Genomic DNA, 23,338 nt, shown 5'->3' with positions numbered 1-23,338 from the left:
CAGTATTTTGGCCACCTCATGCAAAGTGTTGACTCATTGGAAAAGACTCTGATGCTGGGAGGGATTGGGGGCAGGAGGAAAAGGGGACGATAGAGGATGAGATGGCTGGATGGCATCACTGACTTGATGGACGTGAGTCTGAGTGAACTGCGGGAGTTGGTGCTGGACAGGGAGGCCTGGCGTGCTGCGATTCATGGGGTCACAAAGAGTTGGACACAACTGAGAGACTGAACTGTACTGAACTGAATGACTTCATTTTAACACAACCATCGTTTTAAAGACCTTATTTGTAACTACAGTTGCATTCTGAAGTACTCTGAGTTATGCCTTCAATATGCATTTGTGGAGGGGACACATTTCGGCCCCTAACAGATAGAAATCTATGGTGTCTCTGCTCTTATCTCAATGCAGGAGATTCCAGTGCACAGATTGGTATGCTACACACATCGTCTGCAGGGAGTTTCTGAGATGTATGTGTGAACTCCCTTGAGGTGTGTAGGGAAGGAGGATATTCCTCCCTTTATCCCTTTTGAATTCTTGTGGTTAGACTACTAGTAAACTTGACACAAGACAGGATAACAGGAGAAAAAGAGACAAATTGCAATTCATGTGCACAGAGGTGTCATAGAAATGGGACCTAAGAAGTGGGCAAAGCAGGCAGCTTTTTTATTTTTTAGACAACAAAACAATTTGTGAGGAATCAACAGGACAAATCAACTTAGGTTTTAGGTACTCAACTAGTAAGGAATCTAAACAGAATCTGTACCCAGGGTAGTAAATGAAAGACTTAACAAGGTTTGTGTATACAGGCTTCTCTGCTTGAACTGCCTATTTCTGGTTAGAAGGGTTTCCCTCTGCCTCCAGATGCAGGCAGTACATCCTTCATATGAGATGTATTTCCTGCTCTCAGGGAGGCAGAAATCGGGGGGTGGCGGCATGTCCCTCCTCTGTTGGCTGTTTCTTAAGTAACTTGAATTCAAAATAATCAATATGCCACTGTGGTATATTTGGGGGCAGAGTGCCCTAAGCCTTGACAGTTCCCTCCTCTGAAACTTGCCTGCAAGTCTCACATGGTAAAAGCTGATCTGGTCACTGTGGAGAGAGAGAATGGATTAGTGGAGTCCTCCATTTCATGGCAGCAGTTGCATCATTCTGAGAACAGGTCAGTTCATTTAAAGAGTGGTATCTCATTTCAATAGGTTGTGATGCAGGTGGGCTCCCAAAGCTAGGTCTATGATGCAGGGAGTATCAGGTAGTTACTAATAAGAGGCATTTCTATGGAAACAAAAGAAAAACAGACACTTATCATTGGAGCTGCTTATAAACCAGTTTCTGAGCCCAGGGGTTAGTCATTCAAGACGTTTTCTAGGTGTCAGGATCGAAGTAACTATTGCAGTTTGAAATGTCTCTATCACAGTTAGCAATATCTCTGGGTGATCAGGTTAACTTTCTGAGTGGCTCGTACAGCAACAGGCATGAAGTCTATTTGAACATGAGCTGTTGTGACAATCGCTCTGATCTTGCATCAAGTCATGTAGATTCACGCTGCAGGACTTCAGGAAAATGGCAATGTTAGTTCTCAGTGACTCAAGTCAAAACAATGGGAGAGTGAGCGGATCAAGATGGCAGAGGTGTATCACTCGGAACTCACTGTCTCCCCACAGACACATCAAAAGGATGGGAGAAATTGGGAATATTCGTAAGAAAGTTGCAGCTAGATACGGGTGGACACTAGAAAAATTGAGGATCCAAGCCAGTTTGCAAGTAAATAATAAAACTTCAAGGGAATGTAATACTACTAGAACCTAATACCCACACATGTGTAGTACACTTTATATTGAACCAATTTTTTCCATCATGTCCCTCATTTCTACCGAAGACAGGAAAACTAAGACCTAATTTGTTTGCAAAGGAAGTCTCAATTCAATAAACTTGGCCTGATTATTTATCTAAGTACAGTAAGAATAACAATTTGCCAATAGGCGCTTCTAAATCTGCTTTGTTGCACCGGTTGATAAGGAGTCTCCAGAAGGAAATTTTAATAGCCTCTTGAGTCTAGGAAGCCACAGCAAAGACTTGTTGTCAAACCTAGAGATCTGGATGAATTCCTCTCTTCCTGAAGTCCCCAACACATCCTAAAGTTCCTGTGCCTGCCAGAAGTGATCTTCCTTACTCACCTGGTAAGGCTGATGGAAATTCTATCAGCAAGGTCCCAGGCTGTTTTTCCTATGGGTTTTTATGGCTCCTTATGGTTAACCATTTTTTGCATTTCTTTTCCATGGGGATGTCTTGATCCCTGTCTCCTGTACAATGTCACGAACCTGATTAAATGCAACAAGCAAAATGGCTGTCTGGGGAGGCCTTACAAATAGCTGTGAAAAGAAGAGACGTGAAAAGCAAAGGAGAAAAGGAAAGATATAAACATGTGAATGCAGAGTTCCAAAGAATAGCAAGAAGAGATAAGAAAGCCTTCTTCAGTGATCAATGCAAAGAAATAGAGAAAAACAACAGAATGGGAAAGACTAGGGATCTCTTCAAGAAAATCAGAGATACCAAAGGAACATTTCATGCAAAGATGGGCTCGATAAAGGACATAAATGGGATGGACCTAACAGAAGCAGAAGATATTAAGAAGAAACGGCAAGAATACACAGAAGAACTGTACAAAAAGATCTTCACGACACAGATAATCACGATGGTGTGATCACTGATCTAGAGCCAGACATCGTGGAATGTGAAGTCAAGTGGGCCTTAGAAAGCATCACTATGAACAAAGCTAGTGGAGGTGATGAAATTCCAGTTGAGCTATTCCAAATCCTGAAATATGATGCTTTGAAAGTGCTGCACTCAATATGCCAGTAAATTTGGAAAACTCAGCAGTGGCCACAGGACAGAAAAAGGTCAGTTTTCATTCCAATCCCAAAGAAAGGCAATGCCTAAGAATGCTCAAACTACCACACAATTGCACTCATGTCACACGCTAGTAAAGTAATGCTCAAAATTCTCCAAGTCAGGCTTCAGCAATATGTGAACCGTGAACTTCCTGATGTTTAAGCTGGTTTTAGAAAAGGCAGAAGAACCAGAGATCAAATAGCCAATATCTGCTGGATCATGGAAAAAGCAAGAGAGTTCCAGAAAAACATCTACTTCTGCTTTATTCACTATGCCAAAGCCTTTGACTGTGTGGATCACAAGCAACTGTGGAAAATTCTGAAAGAGATGGGAATACCAGACAACCTGATCTGCCTCTTGAGAAATTTCTGTGCAGGTCAGGAAGCAACAGTTAGAACTAGACATGGAACAACAGACTGGTTGCAAATAGGAAAAGGAGTACGTGAAGGCTGTATTTTGTCACCCTGTTTATTTAACTTATACGCAGAGTACATCATGAGAAACGCTGGACTGGAAGAAACACAAGCTGGAATCAAGATTGCCAAGAGAAATATCAATAACCTCAGATATGCAGATGACACCACCCTTATGGCAGAAAGTGAAGAACTAAAAAGCCTCTTGATAAAAGTGAAAGTGGAGAGTTAAAAAGTTGGCTTAAAGCTCAACATTCAGAAAACGAAGATCATGGCATCCGGTCCCATCACTTCATGGGAAATAGATGGGGAAATAGTGGAAACAGTGGCAGACTTTATTTTTCTGGGCTCCAAAATCAATACAGATGGTGACTGTAGCCATGAAATTAAAAGACGCTTACTCCTTGGAAGGAAAGTTATGACTAACCTAGATAGCACATTCAAAAGCAGAGATATTACTTTGCCAACAAAGGTTTGTCTAGTCAGAGCTATGGTTTTTCCTGTGGTCATGTATGGATGTGAGAGTTGGACTGTGAAGAAGGCTGAGCACCGAAGAATTGATGCTTTTGAAATGTGGTGTTGGAGAAGACTCTTGAGAGTCCCTTGGACTGCATGGAGATCCAACCAGTCCATTCTGAAGGAGATCAGCCCTGGGATTTCTTTGGAAGGAATGATGCTAAAGCTGAAACTCCAGTACTTTGGCCACCTCATGTGAAGAGTTGACTCATTGGAAAATACCCTGATGCTGGGAGAGATTGGGGGTAAGAGCAGAAGGGGACAACAGAGGATGAGATGGCTGGATGGCATCACTGACTCGATGGGTGAAAGTCTGAGTGAACTCTGGGAGTTGGTGATGGACAGGGAGGCCTGACGTGCTGTGATTCATGGGGTCGCAAAGAGTCGGACACGACTGAGCGACTGATCTGATTTGATGGTTAACCTTAGTTTCCTCAAGTTATCTGGTCATATCCAAGTCTTCCTGTGTCTGTCAAATATGACATTCCAGTCCAAGTCTCGGTAGTGTAATCACTGTTTCCATTTGTGTCCTGCTACAAGAACAGATTCTCACTGAATTTTTGAAAAATACCTATTTTCCTAAGAAAATAAGAACACTGCGAGTTTCTAATTTCTGGAGTGATATTGTAGGGAGAGAAAAATTAATGTTTCAATTCTAATGACAAAGGTACCATTTATCAAATTGCTGTGTTAAAAAATTTCCTTATATCTAGAAAATGAAAGATTTTTAAAAGACAGTAATCTTTCAAAAAAATCAGGAAAATTATCATTATATTTGTAATTCATTAAGCCCCATGTTCCTAATTCTTATATTGCCAGAGTCCAGTTTTTGTATTGTTTCTGTCAATCCTCCCTCAAGTTTGTGGCTCATAGGGACAATGATAATTTCAAGACGCCTGCAAGGTTTTGGTTAAAGCTTGTATAATTTGCCCAGGGAAATGTGTGCCTGGCTCACACTTGATAAACCAAGCAGAGAACACATTTTCTCACACTTTCTTTGCCACTGTAAGGGAATCAGCAAGGGAAGGCTTCAACTCATCCAAAAAATATAAGAATGACAAGAATATTTTGATGACTCATCTGTTCTGTTCAGTCTCTCGGTCATGTCTGACTCTTTGCAACCCCCATGGACTGCAGCACGCCAGGCTTCCCCGTGCATCATCTACTCCCAGAGCTTTCTCAAACTTATGTCCATTGAGTAGGTGATGCCAACCAATCTTTTCATCCTCTGTCGTCCCCTTCTCTTCCTGCCTTCAATCTTTCCCAGCATCGGGCTCTTTTCCAATGAGTCAGTTCTTCACATTAGGTCGCCAAAATACTGGAGCTTCAGCTTCAGCATCAGTCCTTCCAATGAATATTAAGGAGTGATATGCTTTAGAATTGACTGGTTAGATCTCCTTGCAGTCCAAGGGACTCTCACGAATCTTGTCCAGGAGGAACAAGATGGCAAGAGGAGTTGCTGGACATGGAATACATCTCTCTCCATGGATGCATCAGGAATACACCTTCAGACACAGAAGTGCATGCAGAATACCAGCTGAGAGTGGACAGGAGTACATGACCAGCAGAAAAGAATGTATAGACCCACGCAAAATTCAAGGTCAAGCCCTGAGCCTTTAGAGCGGGTCCGCTGGCTCCAAGATCCTAGACTACCAGAGAACTAACCCTAGGATATCAAATAGTGAGAACTGACACAAAAGGAAACCACAGGAATACAAGACCCAGCATCACCAAACCACTGATAGCACCCTCTGCAGGACGCCTCATCTAAAGCACAAAGAAAACAAAAATACAAACCCGATTATCAGCAGACAGAAATACCACCTTACTCAGCCTTGCCCATTAGAGGAGAAAGCAAACAAAAACTCAGCACAAATCTCACCCTATAAGAAGCTTACACAAACTACTGGACCAACCTTAGAGGGCAGAAACAAAAAGGAAGAAAGAATTCAACCTTGAAGTCTGGGAAAAGGAGACCTCAAACACGATAATTAAAATAATAATAATCATGATGAAAAAGGCAGAGAAATACTACACAAATAAAGGAACAAACCAGAAACACAGAAGTCCAAATAAATGAAGAGGAAACAGGCAAACTACCTGAAAATGAATTCATTTCTAAAAGGAATGCAGTGATACTGATACTTTGGAAACTGGCAAATTCTTTTAAGCTAAATATAGCTTTACCATCTGAGCCACCAGGGAAGCTCCAGTCTTATCATATTATCTAGCAAATGAACGTTAAGGTATTTACTCAAAAGAGCCCAGCCCATCTAAAAACCTTCAATCAAATTTTAATAGCAGAATAAGTCATAGCTGCCAAAAACTGAAATCACCACAGATGACCTTCAGTAGACGAGTGGATAAACAAACTATGGTAAGCTACATGGAATGCTATTTAGTCCTGGAAGCAAACATTTCAAACCATAACAAGTTATAGAGAAAATTCAATGTATATTGATTAGCAGAAGGAGCCAGTATAAAAAGCCTACGTACTGTATGAGTCCATCAGTGTTACAGTCTGGAAAATGCAAATCTTTAGAAAGAGTAAAACGTTCAGTAGTTGTCAGGGGTTCCAAGTGAGGTTTTGAGTGATGGACAGGTGGAGCATGGGAGATCCATAGGGCATTCACACTCCTCTGCACGACACCATGTTGGCTGAGTTGATACTATCATGCATCTGTAAAAACACTAAAGAACTGTAAAACACAAAAAGTAAAATGTATTGTAAACAATGGACAATAGTTAATAATAATGTACTGCCATTAGTTGATCCACTGTAAAAAACGAACTTGTATCCATTGTACCAAAAGAAGATGTTAATAATAGAAGATACCAAGTGAAGGAAGAGAGTGGCTGTATGGGACCTCTCTATTCTATCTTCTGAATTTTCTCCAATCCTAAATCTGTTCTTTTAAAAAAGAAATACAGAGGGGCAACAAACTCATAAACACATGAAAAGAGGAGCTACATCACTCATCATGAAAGAAATGCACATCAAAATTACAATGTGACGCCTCATACAAGTCAGAATGGCCATCATCAAAAATTGTACAAGCAGTAAATGCTGGGGAGAGTTTAGAGAAAAGGTGGGAATGGAAATTGATATAGCCACTATGGAGAACACTGGGGAGATTCCTTTAAAACTAGGATTAAAACTACCATATGACCCAGCAATAGAAATACTGGGCATATACACTGAGAAAAGCATAACTGAAAAGATACCTGTATCCAATGTTCATTGCAGCACTGGTTACAATAGACAGGACGTGGAAGCAAAGCAGACTTCAACTGACAGATGACTGGATAACAAAGTTGAGGTAGCCACATACAGTGGAATACTAGCCATAAAAAGGAACTAATTAAAGTCAATTTTAGTGAGGTGGATGCACCTAGAATCTGTTTACAGAGCGAAGTAAGTTAGAAACAGAAAACTAATGTACATTAACGAATACACATGGAAAGTAGGAATGGTACTCACGAACCTATTTGAAGGGCAGGAATAGTGACACATATGGGAGAATGGACCTGTGGACACAGCAAGGGAAGGCGTGTGTAGGATGAATTGAGAGCGTGGCATTGACAAATATCGAGTCCCATGTGTACAAAAGACAGCTGGGGGGAAATTGCTATATAGTACAGGGAGCTTAGCCTGGTGCTGTGTGACAGCCTAGAGGGGTGAGATGAGGGGGTGGGAGGAAGTCTCATCAGGCAGGAGGAATATGTATATGTACAGCTGATTCATCCTGTTGTATAGCAAAAAGAACACAACATTATAAAGCAAGTATCTGTCGATTAAAACAACTTTTTAAAAGTCTACTAATTTAAAAACTAGAAAAAATTATGGATAAGAACACAGAGCCAGTACAGAGTTACATGCATCAGTGCAAAATGAATAAAAGTCAGCAATAATGAAAAACAAAATATCATAGTAAGCATTTGATCCTCGAATTAAAATTCTTAGGAAACAGGCACAGAAAATATTGACACATATAACTAACTTAAGAAATCTGGCATGAAATGATCAACACAGCAAAATCAAGAGACTGGTCTGGAAGAATCGACAATACTCAAACCATGTAATAGAAAACACACGATAAACAAAAGCAAAGATATGAAAAATGTAGTTACAAAGAAACGTTAGAAAAATGTATGCAGTCTACACGAAGGCAACAAGAAGAATTTCCTGAGCGCCTATGGAAAAAGAAGTCTCAAATAGAATAATATGTTATGTGTATTCATGAGGACATATTGTAAGACTGTCGATTTTCCTTAAATCCTTTATAGATTTAGTACCACATCCAGAGTAGCTGAGACCACAGTCACACCTGGGCGGTTGTTTCCTGTACCCAGAACTAACCATGGAAAACTTACACAAGGAATAAAGACAACTACTAACAAAAGCAAGAACACAAAACTAAATAATCCCTGAGGAACAATAAGTCTCCATTGAACTTGACCCTGTGAATGCCCAGGTCAGGGAGTACTCTGAGGCTGACACAGGTGTGCAGGTCACAAAGGAAACAGACAACAGGATCAGCTGGAAAAGGCTTTAAACTAGAGTGGTTGATTCTTCCACTGGGCCGTGGGACCATGAACCTCTACTGCTTCACTGAAGGAACCTGAGGCAGCATCTCAGAGCCCCATGCCAGGATCATGGGGCACCAAAGTTTGGGATGGACATGGCAGTATGGCCCAGAGGTCATGCAATAACCAGCAGAAACTTTGTTAGTGGATGACAACTGGCCCTTGTAAATGATGAGCTTAAGAGACTGTCACACATGGACTAAAAGAGAAAAGCCTGTATCACAGTAATTGTACAAAAGGACAGAAATTCATCTTAGAACTTTCAAGCAATGCCCCTACAGTTGACTAAGAGCCCACAGTGAGAACCGTCAGGCTAAGGAGCCCCTTCACTTTCTTTGCTGGGATTGTGTGGGGCATGGCTGGGGACAGGGGTGGTTTTATACCAGAAAGGGAAAGGTTTCTAGGCTCTGCCTGCAGTCAATATGAAGATCCTGAGTGAGATGTGAAGGGTTCCACACCACAGAAGGCATTCACCCATCCTTCCCTCTTGCTTATCTTACCTGCAGCAGCCAGTTCCAGGAAGCCTTAGGCAGAAGTGTCCAGATGAGATGCCGGTGCACTTCTCACCAGGCGTCTGTGGATTTGACATCTTCCAGGTGAGGTCTTGCCCTCAGGTCAGCAGACGGGACATAATGCAGCATTACGGTCGGAGGAAGACAGGGATAGAGGACAGAGAGGATCACTCAGCACACAAGGTGCCCCAGAGTGCCCTCACTGTCTGTCTCAGCAGCTCCAGGAAGGCTGTCAGGCTCGGGCTCCCAAATTCTTCCTGCTTGGTTTACTGAGAGAAGTGAGAGGTAAGGAGTGAGGCCAGTTGACTGAGATCAGCAGGGACATCCCAGGACCCACTATGAGCTGAAGAAGGGACCTCATCCCCCTCTTGACAGAAACTCCCCCAGAACCCCGCCCACCCAGGCCCCGCCCCTGCTATCCTCCTGGAGCCCAGATGTGCATGATAGGAAGTGATGGCCCCCTATCCAGGCTGGGTGCCATGCCATCTTTGAGAGTGCTGCTATTTTTGAGAGCTCTGTAGCTGTGACCAGAGGGAGGAGTCCGAGGGTTCATCAGGGGTCCAAGTCAGAGGTGACATGAGTTACAAGTGCACTGGATAGTTACAAAGATATGCCCTGGCACTCCCAACACCTTTTCCATCCGTAAAGAGGGGACTTCCCAGCCCCCTGGAAACCCCATACCTGCTCTACGCCTGGAGGCTCGGACCTGGTTCTTAGGTGCATTGTCCATCGGCTAAGCACGTGGGTTCTCGGGACATAACCTGGGTCCAGGGGTGCTAGATCTGGGTGCGGGGTTGCTGGACCCTGCCTCTATTCAGTACAGGGAAGTCCAGGATTCTGTGGAGTGAAGGAGGGACCCACGGGGGTACTGAGTGTCTCCACACCCCAGATTGGTGGCCATGCCTAACCCCTTACCCAGCGTTACTTGGCCGGAGAGCAACTGGTCAGCTTCTGGGCAGTTCTAAAGGCTGAGGGGCTTCCTGACTGTGATCGCCGACAGGGGACACTGGGGTAAGAGGGTACCTCGTTCCGAAGGGCTGGCAGCCGGTCAGCAGAGGGGGGATGTCAGGGCTCGGGAGGAGTCAGGGTAATGACCATCCTCTGCATCACATGACCGACTCAGGACCCTCCCCTGTGGCCAGCACTTCCAGCCAAACACAGGGAAGGGGGGCTGCAGTCTGAGAGGGGAAGTTAGAGCTTAGTTTTGAAGGGGCAGCCTACAGGCAGCAGAACAGCAGGTCGCGTGACCCTTCCATCGGCGGCTGAGCGCTCCCTCCTCTCCTCCTCCTGGGTGACAGGGAAGGTGTCAGTGTCAACTTCAGAGCAGGAGAGGGAACAGGGTGGGCGGGGAGGGGTTGGATATGGGGGTCTTGCCCCAATTTTCATCCTGAATCTGAATGTGAACTCAGAGAAACTGCCTCCCCTGCCAGCACTGACTGGCCCCCCTCTAACACCCAGGCAGGGGTGTCTGGCTGGGATCCAGGGCTCACTCTCACTTCTTGTTCAGTGGTCTCAGGGGACAGGCTCACCAGGAAAACAGGAGCCCTGTAGGTTCCAGAGCCGTGGTCTCAAGGACCCTGCAGAAGTGCCCTTGGTTCAAACCAGGGAGGACTCTCCTCACTGAAGGTGTTCAGAATATCTCCTTATTACTCCTCCAGGTGCCCTCCTTACCTGCTTTCCTGCCAGCATTCTCGCCTGCTGTTTCTGATCTGTGTCATTATGCCTCGGAGGCATAACAATAAGTACCATGACAACGGGAAATGCCACCAGGTCCAGGAGGACACTTAGGAGGCCCAGGCCAGTGCTGCTGCAGCCCCAGGAGAGGAGTGCCCATCCTCCCCCTCGTCTGTCCCTCAGGGTTCTCCCCCAAGCTCCCCTGCTGCTGGCGATCACCAGGAGCTTCAGGGAGCCATGGCTGCTAGCTCTCCTGATGCAGGACCTTCCTGCGCAGGATCTGATGAAGGAGCCCAGGACCCAGAGGAGGAAAGTGCAGGTGGCTCCCAGGCAGTCCCTGCCACTCAGAGTACTCACAAAGATCATCTGGCCAGGAAGGCTAGCATGCTGGTGGAGGTCCTGCTGGACAAGTACACCAAGAAGGAGACCATCACTCAGAATGCCCTGCTGAAGGTCGTGAGCAGGAAGTACAGGCAGCCCTTGCCCGAGATGCTCAGGAGAGCCTCTGAGCGCGTGGAGCTGGTGTTTGGCCTGGAGCTGAAGGAAGATCATCTCACATGCTAGCAAAGTGATCCTCAAAAATCTCCAAGCCAGGCTTCAACAATACAAGAACTGTGAACTTTCAGATGTTCAAGCTGGATTTAGAAAAGGCAGAGGAACCGGACATCAAATTCCCAACATCTACTGGATCATCGAAAAAGCAAGAAAGTTCTAGAAAAACATCTACTTCTGCTTTATTGACTACACCAAAGTCTTTGACTGTGTGGATCACAACAAACTGTGGAAAATTCTTAAAGAGATGGGAATACCAGACAACCTTGCATGCCTCCTGAGAAATCAGTATGCAGGTAAAGAAGCAACAGTTAGAACTGGACATGGAACAACAAACTTGTTCCAAATCGGGAAAGCAGTATGTCAAGGCTGTATATTGCCACCCTGCTTATTTAACTTATATGCAGAGTACATCATGTGAAATGCTGGGCTTGGTGAAGTACAAGCTGGAATCAAGACTGCCGGGAGAAATAGCAATAACCTCAAATACGCAGATGATACCACCCTTATGGCAGAAAATGAAGAAGAACTAAAGAGCCTGTTGATGAAAGTGAAAGACGAGAATGAAAATATTTTCTTGAAACTCAACATTCAGAAAACTAAGATCATGGCATCTGGTCCCATCATTTCATGGCAAATAGATGGGGAAACAATGGAAACAGTAAGAGACTTTATATTTTTGGGTTCCAAAATCACTAGACATGGTGACTGCAGCCTTGAAATTAAAACACACTTGCTCCTTGGAAGAAAAGCTATGACCAAGCTAGACAGCATATTAAAATGCAGAGACATTACTTTGCCTTCAATGATCCGTCTAGTCAAAGCTATGGTTTTCCCAGTAGTCATGTATGGATGTGTGAGTTGGACTATAAAGAAAGCTGAGCACCAAAGAATTGATGCTTTTGAACTGTGATGCTGGAGAAGACTCTTGAGAGTCCCTTGAACTGCAAGGACATAAAACCAGTCCATCCTTTAGGAAATCAGTCCTGAATATTCATTGGAAGGACTGATGCTGAAGCTAAAACTCCAATACTTTGGCCACCTGATGCGAAGAGCTGACTCATTGGAAAAGACCCTGATGCTGGGAAAGATTGAAGGCAGGAGGAGAAGGGGATGACAAGATGAGATGGTTGGATGGCATCACTGACTTGATGGACATGAGTCTGAGCAAGATCCAGGAGTTGGTAAAGGACACGGAAGCCTGGCGTGCTGCAGTCCAAGGGGTCACAAAGAGTTGGACACAATTGAGTGACTGAACTGAAAGCCTTTGACTGTGGGGATCACAACAAGCTGTGGAAAATTCTAAAAGAGATAGGAATACTAGACCACCATGCCTGTTGCCAAATTAACATGTATGAAGTTTAAGAAGTATCAGAACAGCACATGGAATAGTGGTCTGGTTCAAAAGTGGGAAAGGTGGATATCAAGGCTGTGTATTGTCACCCTGCTTATTCAACGTCCATGCAGATTATATAATGGAAAATGTTGGCCTAATAAATCACAAGCTGGAATTAACATTGTTGTAAGAAATATGAACAACCTCAGATATGTAGATGATACCTCTCTAAAGGAAGAAATCAAAGAGGAACTAAGAGCATTTTGATGAGTTTGAAAGAAGAGAGTGAAAATGCCTGCTTCACAGTCAACACCCAAAAAACTAAGATCACGGCATCTGTTCTTATCATCTCATGTAAAATAGATGCGGAAAAGTGGAAACAGTGGCAGGCTTTATTTTCTTGGGCCCCAGTATCTTTGTGGATACTGACTTCAGGCATGTAACTAAAAGATGCTGGCTCCTTCAAAGGAAAGCTATGTGAAACTTAGACAGCATATTTAAAACAGAAATGTCAATTTGTCAAAAAAGGTACCTATAGTCTAACCTATGACTTTTCCAAGTAGTCATGTACAAATGTAAGAGCTGGGCCGTAAGGAAGACTGAATGCCGAAGAATTAATGCTTTCAAACTCTAGTACAGGAGAAGACTCTTGAAAATTCCTTGGACAGCAAGAAGGTCAAACCAGTCAATGTTAAAGGAAATCACCCTGAATATTCAATGGAAGGACCCATGCTGAAGCTGAACCTAATAATCTGTCCACCTGATGCTGTGAAAGATTGAGTGCAGGAGAACAGGGCGACAGAGGATGGGATGGTTGCATGGCTTCACCAACTGAATGGATGTGAGTCTGAGCATACTTTAAGAAAGAGTGAAGGGCAGGGAAGTCTGGCATGCTGTAGTCCATGGGATCGCTAAGAGTCAGACACGAGTTAGCGACTGAAAAAAAGCAACAGAGAAATTGAAATGTCAGGCACCTCCAGTAACGGCAAACAGTAAACACAGTGTGAACATACACACCCATACAAACACACAAACACAACATACCTGTTATTGAGATAAACATAAACCCTCATGCTAAAAGCCCACTTAAATCAGTTCATATTATCCAATAACTTATGTTCAGCCTTCAACCAAAAATTGTAAACTATGTTAAAAAGCAGGAATGTCTAGTCTGATGAAACAATGAAAGAAATTAATCACACTCAGATATAGGATACCATTTTCAATATCAGATTAGGATTTTAGAATAGCCATAATTCACATAGCTTATACCATCCTTGGTTGCTCAGCAGTAAAAAAATACACCTGCCAATGCAGGAGACGCAGGTTTGATCCCTGGGTGGGGAAGATACCTTAGAAAACGTAGTGGTAACTCACTCCTGTATTCTTGGCTGGGAAATCCCATGAAGAGAAGAACCTGGTGGGCTATAGTGCCTGCCTGCGGTCACAAAAGTGTCAACCAAATAATAATTTTAAAGAACAGTAATCAAGGATTGTGGAAGAATTACAAGGAACAAGGAATGTATACAACTAGAGAAGCCTGGTGGGCCACAGTGCATGGCATCACAAAAGCCTCAGAAAAGACTTAGCAACTAAAAAACAATGCAGAATGGGAATAATATAAGAAGCAATAGAGAAAGAAGCAGAATATATAAATTAATAATGACTGAGAATTTCCCCAAATTAGTGAGAGCCAGTAAACCACAGATTTAGAAAACTCAGAGAACACGAAACAGGACAAACAGAAAAAAAACAAAATAAAATCTACACCTAAGCATATCATACCCAAACTGCAGAAAACCATGAAAAAGAGAATTCTTGGAGTAGAGGAAAAAAAAAAAAAACTAGAGAAGAAAAAGAGTCACAATTACCTAAAGTTTTTCTTCAGAAAGGGCTTCCCTGGTAGCACAGTTGCTAAAGAAACTGCCTGCCATGCAGGAGACCTGGGTTTAATCCCTGGGTAAGGAAGATCCCCTGGAGAAGGAAATGGCAAACCACTCCAGTATTCTTGCTTGGAATATCCCATGGACAGAGGAGCCTGTCAGGCTACAGTCCATGGGTCACAAGAGTCAGACATGACTTAGCTACTAAACCACCAGGACCATTTCTTCAGAAACCATGCTATCATGAAAAGACTAGAGTTAACTTTTTAAATCATTGAAAGAGAGAGAGAGAAAAAAAAAAAAAAACACTAAAACCAACCTAGAATTCTGTAACCAGGGGAAAAACAAATCCTTCAATGATAATGAGAAACAGATCCTTAAATGGACAAACAAAAACGGATGGAAAGTTGTCACCAGTAGATCTACTCTGCAAGAATTGCCAAAACAAATTCTTCTGGGAAAAGGAAAATGATACAGGTCACAAACTTTGCCTACACAAGGAATGTAACAGAGTTAGAGAAAAAATAAATGAAGATCTCATAAAGCTTTTTATTATGTTCAGTTGAGCAAAAACATAGCTGTTTTTCCAAAATAATAATATAACTACAATATATCCAGTGATTATATATTCTGAATAAAAGGAATAAATGGTAGAAATGATACAAAGGACAGAAGAGGAAGAACTAGGAATATCTGCTACGAGATACACAGACCAACCTTCAAGCAGGATTGTGTTACTCTAAGAGGATTTGAATAAGTTGCAATTGTATGATGCAAACTCTACAGAAACCATTAAAAAATGTTAAGAAGTATAACTGATATGCTAAAGAGAACAGAAAACAAAATACAGTTAAATCTTGATTCAAAACTAGAGAATGCAGAAAAAGAATATTTTAAAAGGAACAAAATATAAGTTCAATAAATAGAAAACAGTTACAAATACTGTTAATCCAATACTATGCATAATCACTTTTCATGCTAATAGTCCAAATAGACCAATTAAAAGGAATATATTGATGAAAAGAATTGAAGCAACAAAAATATACCTAACCTTATGCTGTGTATAAAAAAAAAAAAAGAAATCCACTGTAAATTTGAAGATAAAATAGATTAAAAATAATGTGATGGAGAAAACTATACCATGCTAATATGAGTGGGAAAAAAAGGTGGACTACCTAAATTTACTTCAAACAAAGCAGTATTTAGAACAAGAAAGTCAGGAGTAAAGATAGGCATTATGTAATGATTAAGTGGTCAATTCTCAAAGAAATCATAACAACCCTTAATGTGTTTGGACCAAAAAAAACTGTGTTAAAATACACAAGGCAAATATTGATGATGCAGAAATACTCTTACACCTAGAGATGTCAATATATGTCTTTTAGGAATTGTCAGACTCAGTAGGCAGAAAATCAGTAAGGTGTAGTTGAACTGAAAAACACCAACAATTAACTAGATCTAAATGACATTTATAGAATACTTAACAACAGCAGAAAACACATTGTTTTCAAATTCACATGGAACATACAGAAAGACAGATCACATTCTATGCCATAAAACTCACATTATCAAACTTAAAAGAATAGAAATGATATAAAGAGTGCTCTCACACTGGGATCAAAATAAACTAGAAACTGACAACAAAATGATAGCAGTAACACTGAGAGTATTTGGAGATTAAAAAATATACTTCTAAATAACATGTGGGCCAAAGAGAAAATCTAATAATAAGTCTTGAAATATTTTCAACTAACTGAAAACAAAATTACAGTTTATCAGAAGTTGTGGGATATAGCAAAATCTGTAAAGAGCTATATACAGCATTGATTGCCGATATTAGAAAAACCTAAAATTAATAATTTACCATTCCATCTTAGTAAACTTGTGAAAGGAAAAAGAGGAAAAAGAAATAAAGCAGAAATTAATGACACTGGAAAAAAGAAGACTAGAGAAAAACAACAAAACCAGAAGCTTTAACTCTAAAGAAAAAAAAAAAAAAAAAAAAACGATGTAAGTCTCAGCACCCTAATCAAGAAAAAAAAAAGAGAAAACACAAATTAAATTATGAATAGTAGAAATGAAAGAAGAGTCATGATGATTGATATGATGGACATTAAAAGGATAATAAATGAATATCATAAACAACTTTGTACCTTCAAATATAAAAGTTAAATTAAGAAATTGCTTGAGGATATAACTAACCAAAATTTTGAAAGGAAAAATACATAGTTTGAATAGGTCTGCCTCTATTAAAGAAATTTAATCTATAGGTAATAAGCTTCCAATAAAGACAGCAACAAGCCCAGATGATTCCACTGATGAAATATAACAAAAATTTAAAGAAGAGATGATAACAGTTCTCTACAATCTATTTCAGAGAATAGAAGCAAAGGGAACACTTCTTCATTCTTTCCATGAGGCCAGCTTTACATTTTAATTTCAAAACCAGAAAAAGAAATTAATAGAAAAAAAATCACACAAGGATTGTATTCAGAGAATGAAAAGCTAAGTCACAAACTGGGAAGAAAGAATTGTAGGACACATATCAGAAATTAAATATGTAGCAAAAACATACAAAGAATACTTACAACTCAACAATAAGAAAACAAGGAAGTCAATGTAAAAATGCCTAAAAGTGCTGAATAGACCTCTCACTGAATAATATAAACAGATGGTAAAGAGTATATGAAAAGATGATCTACATCATATGTCTTCAGGGAATTTCAGATCAAAACAACAATAAAAAAACAACCCATAATAGGGCTAACGCAAAAATTAACACCTCACGATATCAAATACTGGCAAAATTGTGGACAAATAGGAACTCTAACTCATTGCTAAAAGGAATGCAGTGATACAAATACTTTGGAAACTGGCAATTTGTTTTAAGCTAAACATAGTCTTATCATATGATCTAGCAAATGAATGCTAGGGTATTTACTCAAAAGTGTCAAAACCTTATGCCCATCCAAACACCTTCAAACAAATTTTAATAGCAGACTAATTCATGGTTGCCAAAAACTAAAAATCACCAAAGATGACCTTCAGCAGATGAGTGGGTAAAGAAACTATGGTAATCTACATGATGGAAAGCTATTCAGCCCTGAAAAAAAAAAGTTTCAAACCATAAACAGATATAGAGAAACTTCAACATATATTGATTAGCAGAAAGAGCCAGTATAAAAAGCTGACATACTGTATGATGCCATCAATATTATATTCTGGAAAATGCAAACCTTTAAAAGAGTAACAGGTTCAGTAGTTGTCAGTGGTTCCAAGTGAGGTTTTGAGGGATGGACAGGTGGAGCATGTGAGATCCATGGGGGATTCAAGCTCCTCTGAACCACACCATGTTGGCTGAGTACAAAATATGCATTTGTCAAACACTAAAGAACTGTAAAACACATGAAGTAAAATACGTTGTAAACAATGAACAATAGTTAATAATAACGTATTGATATTAGTAGATCAATTGTGACAAATGAACTCATATCCATTGAACCAACACAAGATGTTAATAATAGAAGATACCAAGTGGAAGAAGAGTGGCTGTATGGGAACTGTCTATATTATCTGCTGAAGTTTTTCTAATCCTCAATTTGTTCTTTTAAAAAAGAAATACAGAGGGTCAACAAACACATGAAAAGATGCACAACACTGCTCATCATGAGAGAAATGCAAATCAAAATTACACTAAGGTGTCACCTCATAATGGTCAGAATGGCCATCATCAAAAATTGTACAAGCTCTTCCACTGTTGGTGGGAATGGAAACTGATATAGCCATTGTGCAGAACAGTAGGGAGATTCCTTTAAAAACTAGGATTAAAGCTATCATATAACCCAGCAATAGAAATACTGTGCATATACACTGAGAAAGGAATAACTGTAAAGACACCTGTATCCAAAGTTCATTGCAGCACTATTTACAGTAGCCAGGACATGGAAACAACCATATTTCAACTGAGAGATGAATGGATAAAGAAGTTGTGGTAGACGTATACAATTGAATATTAGCCATAAAAAGGAATGAATTTAAGTTACTTGTAGTGAGGTGGATGCACCTAGAGCCTTTTACACAGAGTGAAGTAAGTCAGAAAAAGAAAAAGAGAGTATATTCATGCATAAACATGGAATATAGAACATGGTACTTGTGAACCTATTTGCAGGGCAGGAATAGAGACACAGATGTAGAGAATGGTTAGTGGATGCAGCAAGGGAAGGAGAGGTGGAATGAATTGAGAGTGGCACTGACAAATATAGAGTACCATGTGTACCACAGATAGCAAGTGCAAAATTGTATATAATGCAGGGAGCTCAGCCTGGTGCTGTGTGACAGCGTAGAGGGGTAAGATGAATGAGTGAGAGAAAGGCTCATGAGGCAGAAGATCTATGTATACTTATAGCTGATTCATTCTGTTGTATAACAGAAACTAACACAACATTATAAAGCAATTATCCTCCAATTAAAACAATTTTTTAAAGCTCTACTAATTTGAAAAATAGAAAAAAAATCTATGGATAAGAACACATAGCCAGTACCAAGTTATATACAAAAATGCCAAATAAATAAGATTCAGGAAAATGAAAAGCAGAAGATGATGGTAAAAACTTGATCCTCGAATTAAAATGCTTAGGGAACAGGCACAGAAAATATTGACAAATATAAGGAACTTCAGACATCTGGTATAAAAAGATCAACACAGCAAAGTCAAGAGACTGCTCTGGAAGAATCAACAATTGCTCAGATCATGTAATAGAAAGTACAACATAAACAAAAGCAACCATATAAAAAATATACCTACAAAGAAACCTTAAACAATGTATACAGCCCAGATGGAAGCAACAAAAATTCCCTGAGAGCCTTAGGAAAAAGAGGTGTCAAACAAAATACTATGTTATGTGTATTCAGGAGGAGCAGATATTGTAAGGCTCACTTTTCCTTAACTCCTTTACAGATTTAATACCATATCCAGAGCAGCTAAGACCCCGATCAACCATGGGCTGCTATTTCCTGGATCCAGAAAAAAAAACATGGAAAACTTACACAAGGAATAAAGAAAACTATTAACAAAAGCAAAAACACAAAATTACATAATCCCTGATGGACAATAGGTCTCCATTGAACTAGGCCATATGAGTGCCCAGGTTGGGGAGTACTCTGAGGCTGACATAGGTGTGCAGCCTCCAAGGGAAGCAGACAACAAGATAAGCTGGAAGAGGCTTGAAAGTTGAGCCCCTGATTCTTCAAGTATGCCCTTGGACCATGAATCTCTACTGCTTCACTGAGGGTATCTGAGGCAGCATCTCAGAGCCCCATGCCAGGACCATGGGGCACCAAAGCTTGGGTTGGATGTAGCAGTATGGCCCAGAGGTCATTAAAAAACCAGCACAAACTTTGTTGTGTGTTTGCTGAGTTGCTCAGCTGTGTCCAACACTTTGCAACCCCATGGACTATAGCCTGACAGGCTCCTGTGGCCATTTTGATTCTCCAGGCAAGAATACCGGATTGGGTTTCCATGCCTTCCTCCTGGGGATCTTTCCAACTCTGGTATCGAACCCAGGTCTCCCACATTGCAGGCGGATTCTTCACCACCTGAGTCACCAGGGAATGTTAGTGGATTACAACTGTGCCTTTTCAACGGTCACCTTAATAGACTATTGCACAGGGACCAAAAGAGAAAGACTAGTATTACAGTAATTATACAAAAGGACAGAAATTCATCTCAGAACTTAAGAGCAATGCCCCTGTGGTCAACTAAGAGCCCACAGTGAGAACTGTCAGGCGAAGGATCCCCTTCCTTCACTTACTCTTCTGGGATTGTGTGGGGCATGGTTGGGTACAGGGGTGGATTCATGCCAGAAAGGGAAGGATTTCCAGGTTTTGCTAGCAGTCAATATGAAGATCCTGAGTGACATGTGAGGGGTTCCACACCACAGAAGACAGTCTCCCATCTTTCACTCTCAGCTCGTCTTACCTGCTTCAGCCATTTCCAGGAAGCCTCAGGCAGCAGTGTCCAGATAAGCATCAGGCAGAAGTGTCCAGATGAGACGTACGTGCACGTCACACCAGGACTCTGGGGATTTGATGTCTTCCATGTGAGGCTTTGTCCTCAGGTCAGCAGATGGGCCCTAGCCCAGCACCTACAGTGGTCAAGGGAAGACACAAAGAACAGAGAGCATCACTCAGCACAGAAGAAGGGGCCCCAGAGAGCCCTCGCTGTCAGTCTCCAGAGCTCCACGAAGGCTTGTAGGCTCGGACTCCTAAATACTCTCTCCCGGGGTTGCTGACAGACGTGAGAGGCATGGAGTGAGGCCAGTTGACTGAGCTCATCACAGTGACATTCCAGGACCTCCTTAAGAGTCAAGGAAAACTCCCATGGAAGTTTGCTGCAGCAAACTCCCCTGGAACCCCACCCACCCAGGCCCCGCCCCTGGTGTCCTCCTGGAGCCCAGATGCACATGACAGGAAGTGACATCTTCCTAAACACGCTGGAGTGCGATGCCATCTTTGAGAGTGCCGTTTTCTTTGAGAGCTGCTGTGGATGGTGACCAGACAGAGGAGTCCCAATTCTCATTAGTTGTCAAAGTTGGAGGTGACGTGAGTTACTAGTGCGGGGACACATCTCTGCACCCCTAACCCCTTTTCCAGCCAAAAAGAGGGAACGGCACAACCTCCTGCCACCCTGCCCCTGCTCTCAGACCAGAGGATCCATCCTAGTTCTTAGGCCACAAGACCATCCGCTAACCCCTAGTGTGTGTCGGGGAAGAATGCCTCAGTCAGGCTCTGCTGGACTCTGGCTCTTCTCAATAGAGTGAGAGCCACGAGCCCTGTGGAGTAAAGGTGGGACATTCGGGGGGACTGAGGTTCTCCATGCCCCAGAACGGTGGCTACACATAACACCCCAACCACTGAGACTCAGACGCAGACCATCTGGGCAGCACCTGGGCAGCTCTAAAGAATTAGGGGCTCCCTTACTGTGATCGAGGACACGGGACACAGCGAGGAGGGGACCACGGTCCGAGGAGCTGGCAGCCAGTCAGCAGAGGGAGGATGTCAGGCTCGGGAGGAGTCAGGGTGACGACCATCCTTTCCATCACATGGACCACTCAGGACCCTCCCCTGTGCTCAGCATTTCCTCCAGGCCAAACAGGGAAGGGGAGCTGCAGTCTGAGAGGGGAAGTTAGAGTGTGATCATAAAGGGGCAGCCGCCAGACATCAGAAGGGCAGATCCCGGGATCCTTTGGTGGAGGGCTGAGCACTCCCTCCTCTCTTCCTCTGGGGTGACAACAAAGGAGGCAGTGTCAACTTCAGAGCAGGAGAGGGAACAGGGTATGTGCGGAGTGGTGGGGGTGGGGTTCGGATATGGGGGAGTCTTGTCCCAATTTTCATCCTGATTCTAAATGTGGGCTGAGAGAACCTGCCAGCCCCGACAGGCCCCCCTCTAACACCCAGGCAGGGCTGTCTGGCTGTGCCCCAGTGCTCACTCTCATATCCTCCTCAGGGGTCTTAGGGGATAGGCTCACCAGGAGAACAGGAGCCCTGTGGTTCTAGAGCACTGGCCTGAAAGACCCCTCAGAGGCAGCGTTGGTTCAAGCCAGGGAGGACTCTCCCGGGTGAAGGTGCTCACGGAATCTTCTTGTCTTTACTCTAGGTGCCCTTGGTGCCGGCCTTCCTGCCTGCACGCCCACCTGCCGTCCGAGACCTGTGTCGTCACGCCTCAGAGGCACAACAATAAATACCATGCCCCTGTGAAATGCCACCAGGTCCGGAGGGACACTCAGTGTCCCCAGGAGGCTAAGACCAGTGCTGCTGCAGCTGCAGAAGAGGAGTGCCCCTCCTCCCCCTCTTCTGGCCCTCAGGGTTCTCCCCCGAGCTCCCCTGCTGCTGGCAAAAGCCAGAAGCTTCAGGGAGCCTTGGCCACTAGCTCTCCTGATGCAGGGGCTTCCTGTGCAGGATCTGATGAAGGAGCCCAGGGCCCAGAGGAAGAAAGTGCAGGTGCCTCCCAGGCAGCCCTGGCCACTCAGGGCATTCACAATGATCCTCTGACCAGGAAGGCCAGCATGCTGGTGGAGTTCCTGCTGGAGAAGTACGGCAAGAAGGAGCCCATCAGGCAGAACACCCTGCTGACAGTCATCAACAGGAAGTACATGCAGCACTTCCCTGAGATCCTCAGGAGAGCCTCTGAGTACATGGAGCTGGTGTTTGGCCTGGAGCTGAAGGAAGTGGACCACAGCAGGAACATCTATGTCCTCATCAGCAAGCTCAGTCTCGGGGGTCATGGAGGTCCGAGTGATGAGTAGCGGCTGCCCAAGTCTGGTCTCATGGTGCTCCTGGGGTTCATCTTCATGAAGGGGAACCGGGCCACCGAGGAGGAGGTCTGGGAATTCCTCAGTGTGTTGGGGGTCTATGCTGGGAGGAAGCACCTGATCTTTGGGGAGCCCAGAAGGCTCATCACCAAAGAGCTGGTGCAGAAGAAGTACCTGAAGTACCTCCAGGTGCCCAATAGTGATCATCCACACTATGAGTTCCTGTGGGGCCCAAGAGCTTGTGCTGAGACCAGTAAGATGAAAGTGCTAGAGTTTCTGGCCGAGATCCATGATACGGTCCCTAGTTCCTTCCCAGACCTCTATGATGAGGCTCTGAGAGATTAGGCAGAGAGAGCAGGGCTGAGAGTTGCGATGCAGGATCCAGCTATGGCTGAGGCCAGTGCCCCTCCCAGGGCCAAGTCCTGCAGCTCCTCCCACATCTAAGGAGGGAGGCCAGGGCACTTTGTTCCCTTTGTGTTGGAACAGAGCAATCTAGCTCCTAAATAGTGCAGAGTAGTAGGGGTGGAGGGAACAATACCTATGTGTTCCTACAGTTTTAGGTAGTAAGGGAGTTTACCTGCAGTTCATTTTAACAAAATACGTATCTTTCCCCCTTTATCCATAGGAGAAATATCTAGTGAAAGATGATTTAAAGTAGATGGGT

The 23,338-nt window shown here is 43.0% G+C and overlaps 1 pseudogene; it reads left to right on the top strand.

Moving 5' to 3' along the window:
* Positions 1 to 20,826: 20,826 nt before the first annotated feature.
* Positions 20,827 to 23,019, top strand: LOC133242687 (melanoma-associated antigen B17-like; annotated as a pseudogene).
* Positions 23,020 to 23,338: the final 319 nt, after the last annotated feature.

Source organism: Bos javanicus, chromosome X, assembly GCF_032452875.1.
Source record: "Bos javanicus breed banteng chromosome X, ARS-OSU_banteng_1.0, whole genome shotgun sequence".
In the NCBI taxonomy this organism is placed as follows: Eukaryota; Metazoa; Chordata; class Mammalia; order Artiodactyla; family Bovidae; genus Bos; species Bos javanicus.
Note: the sequence above shows the minus strand (reverse complement) of the source record. Positions and strands in the feature narration are given on the sequence as shown.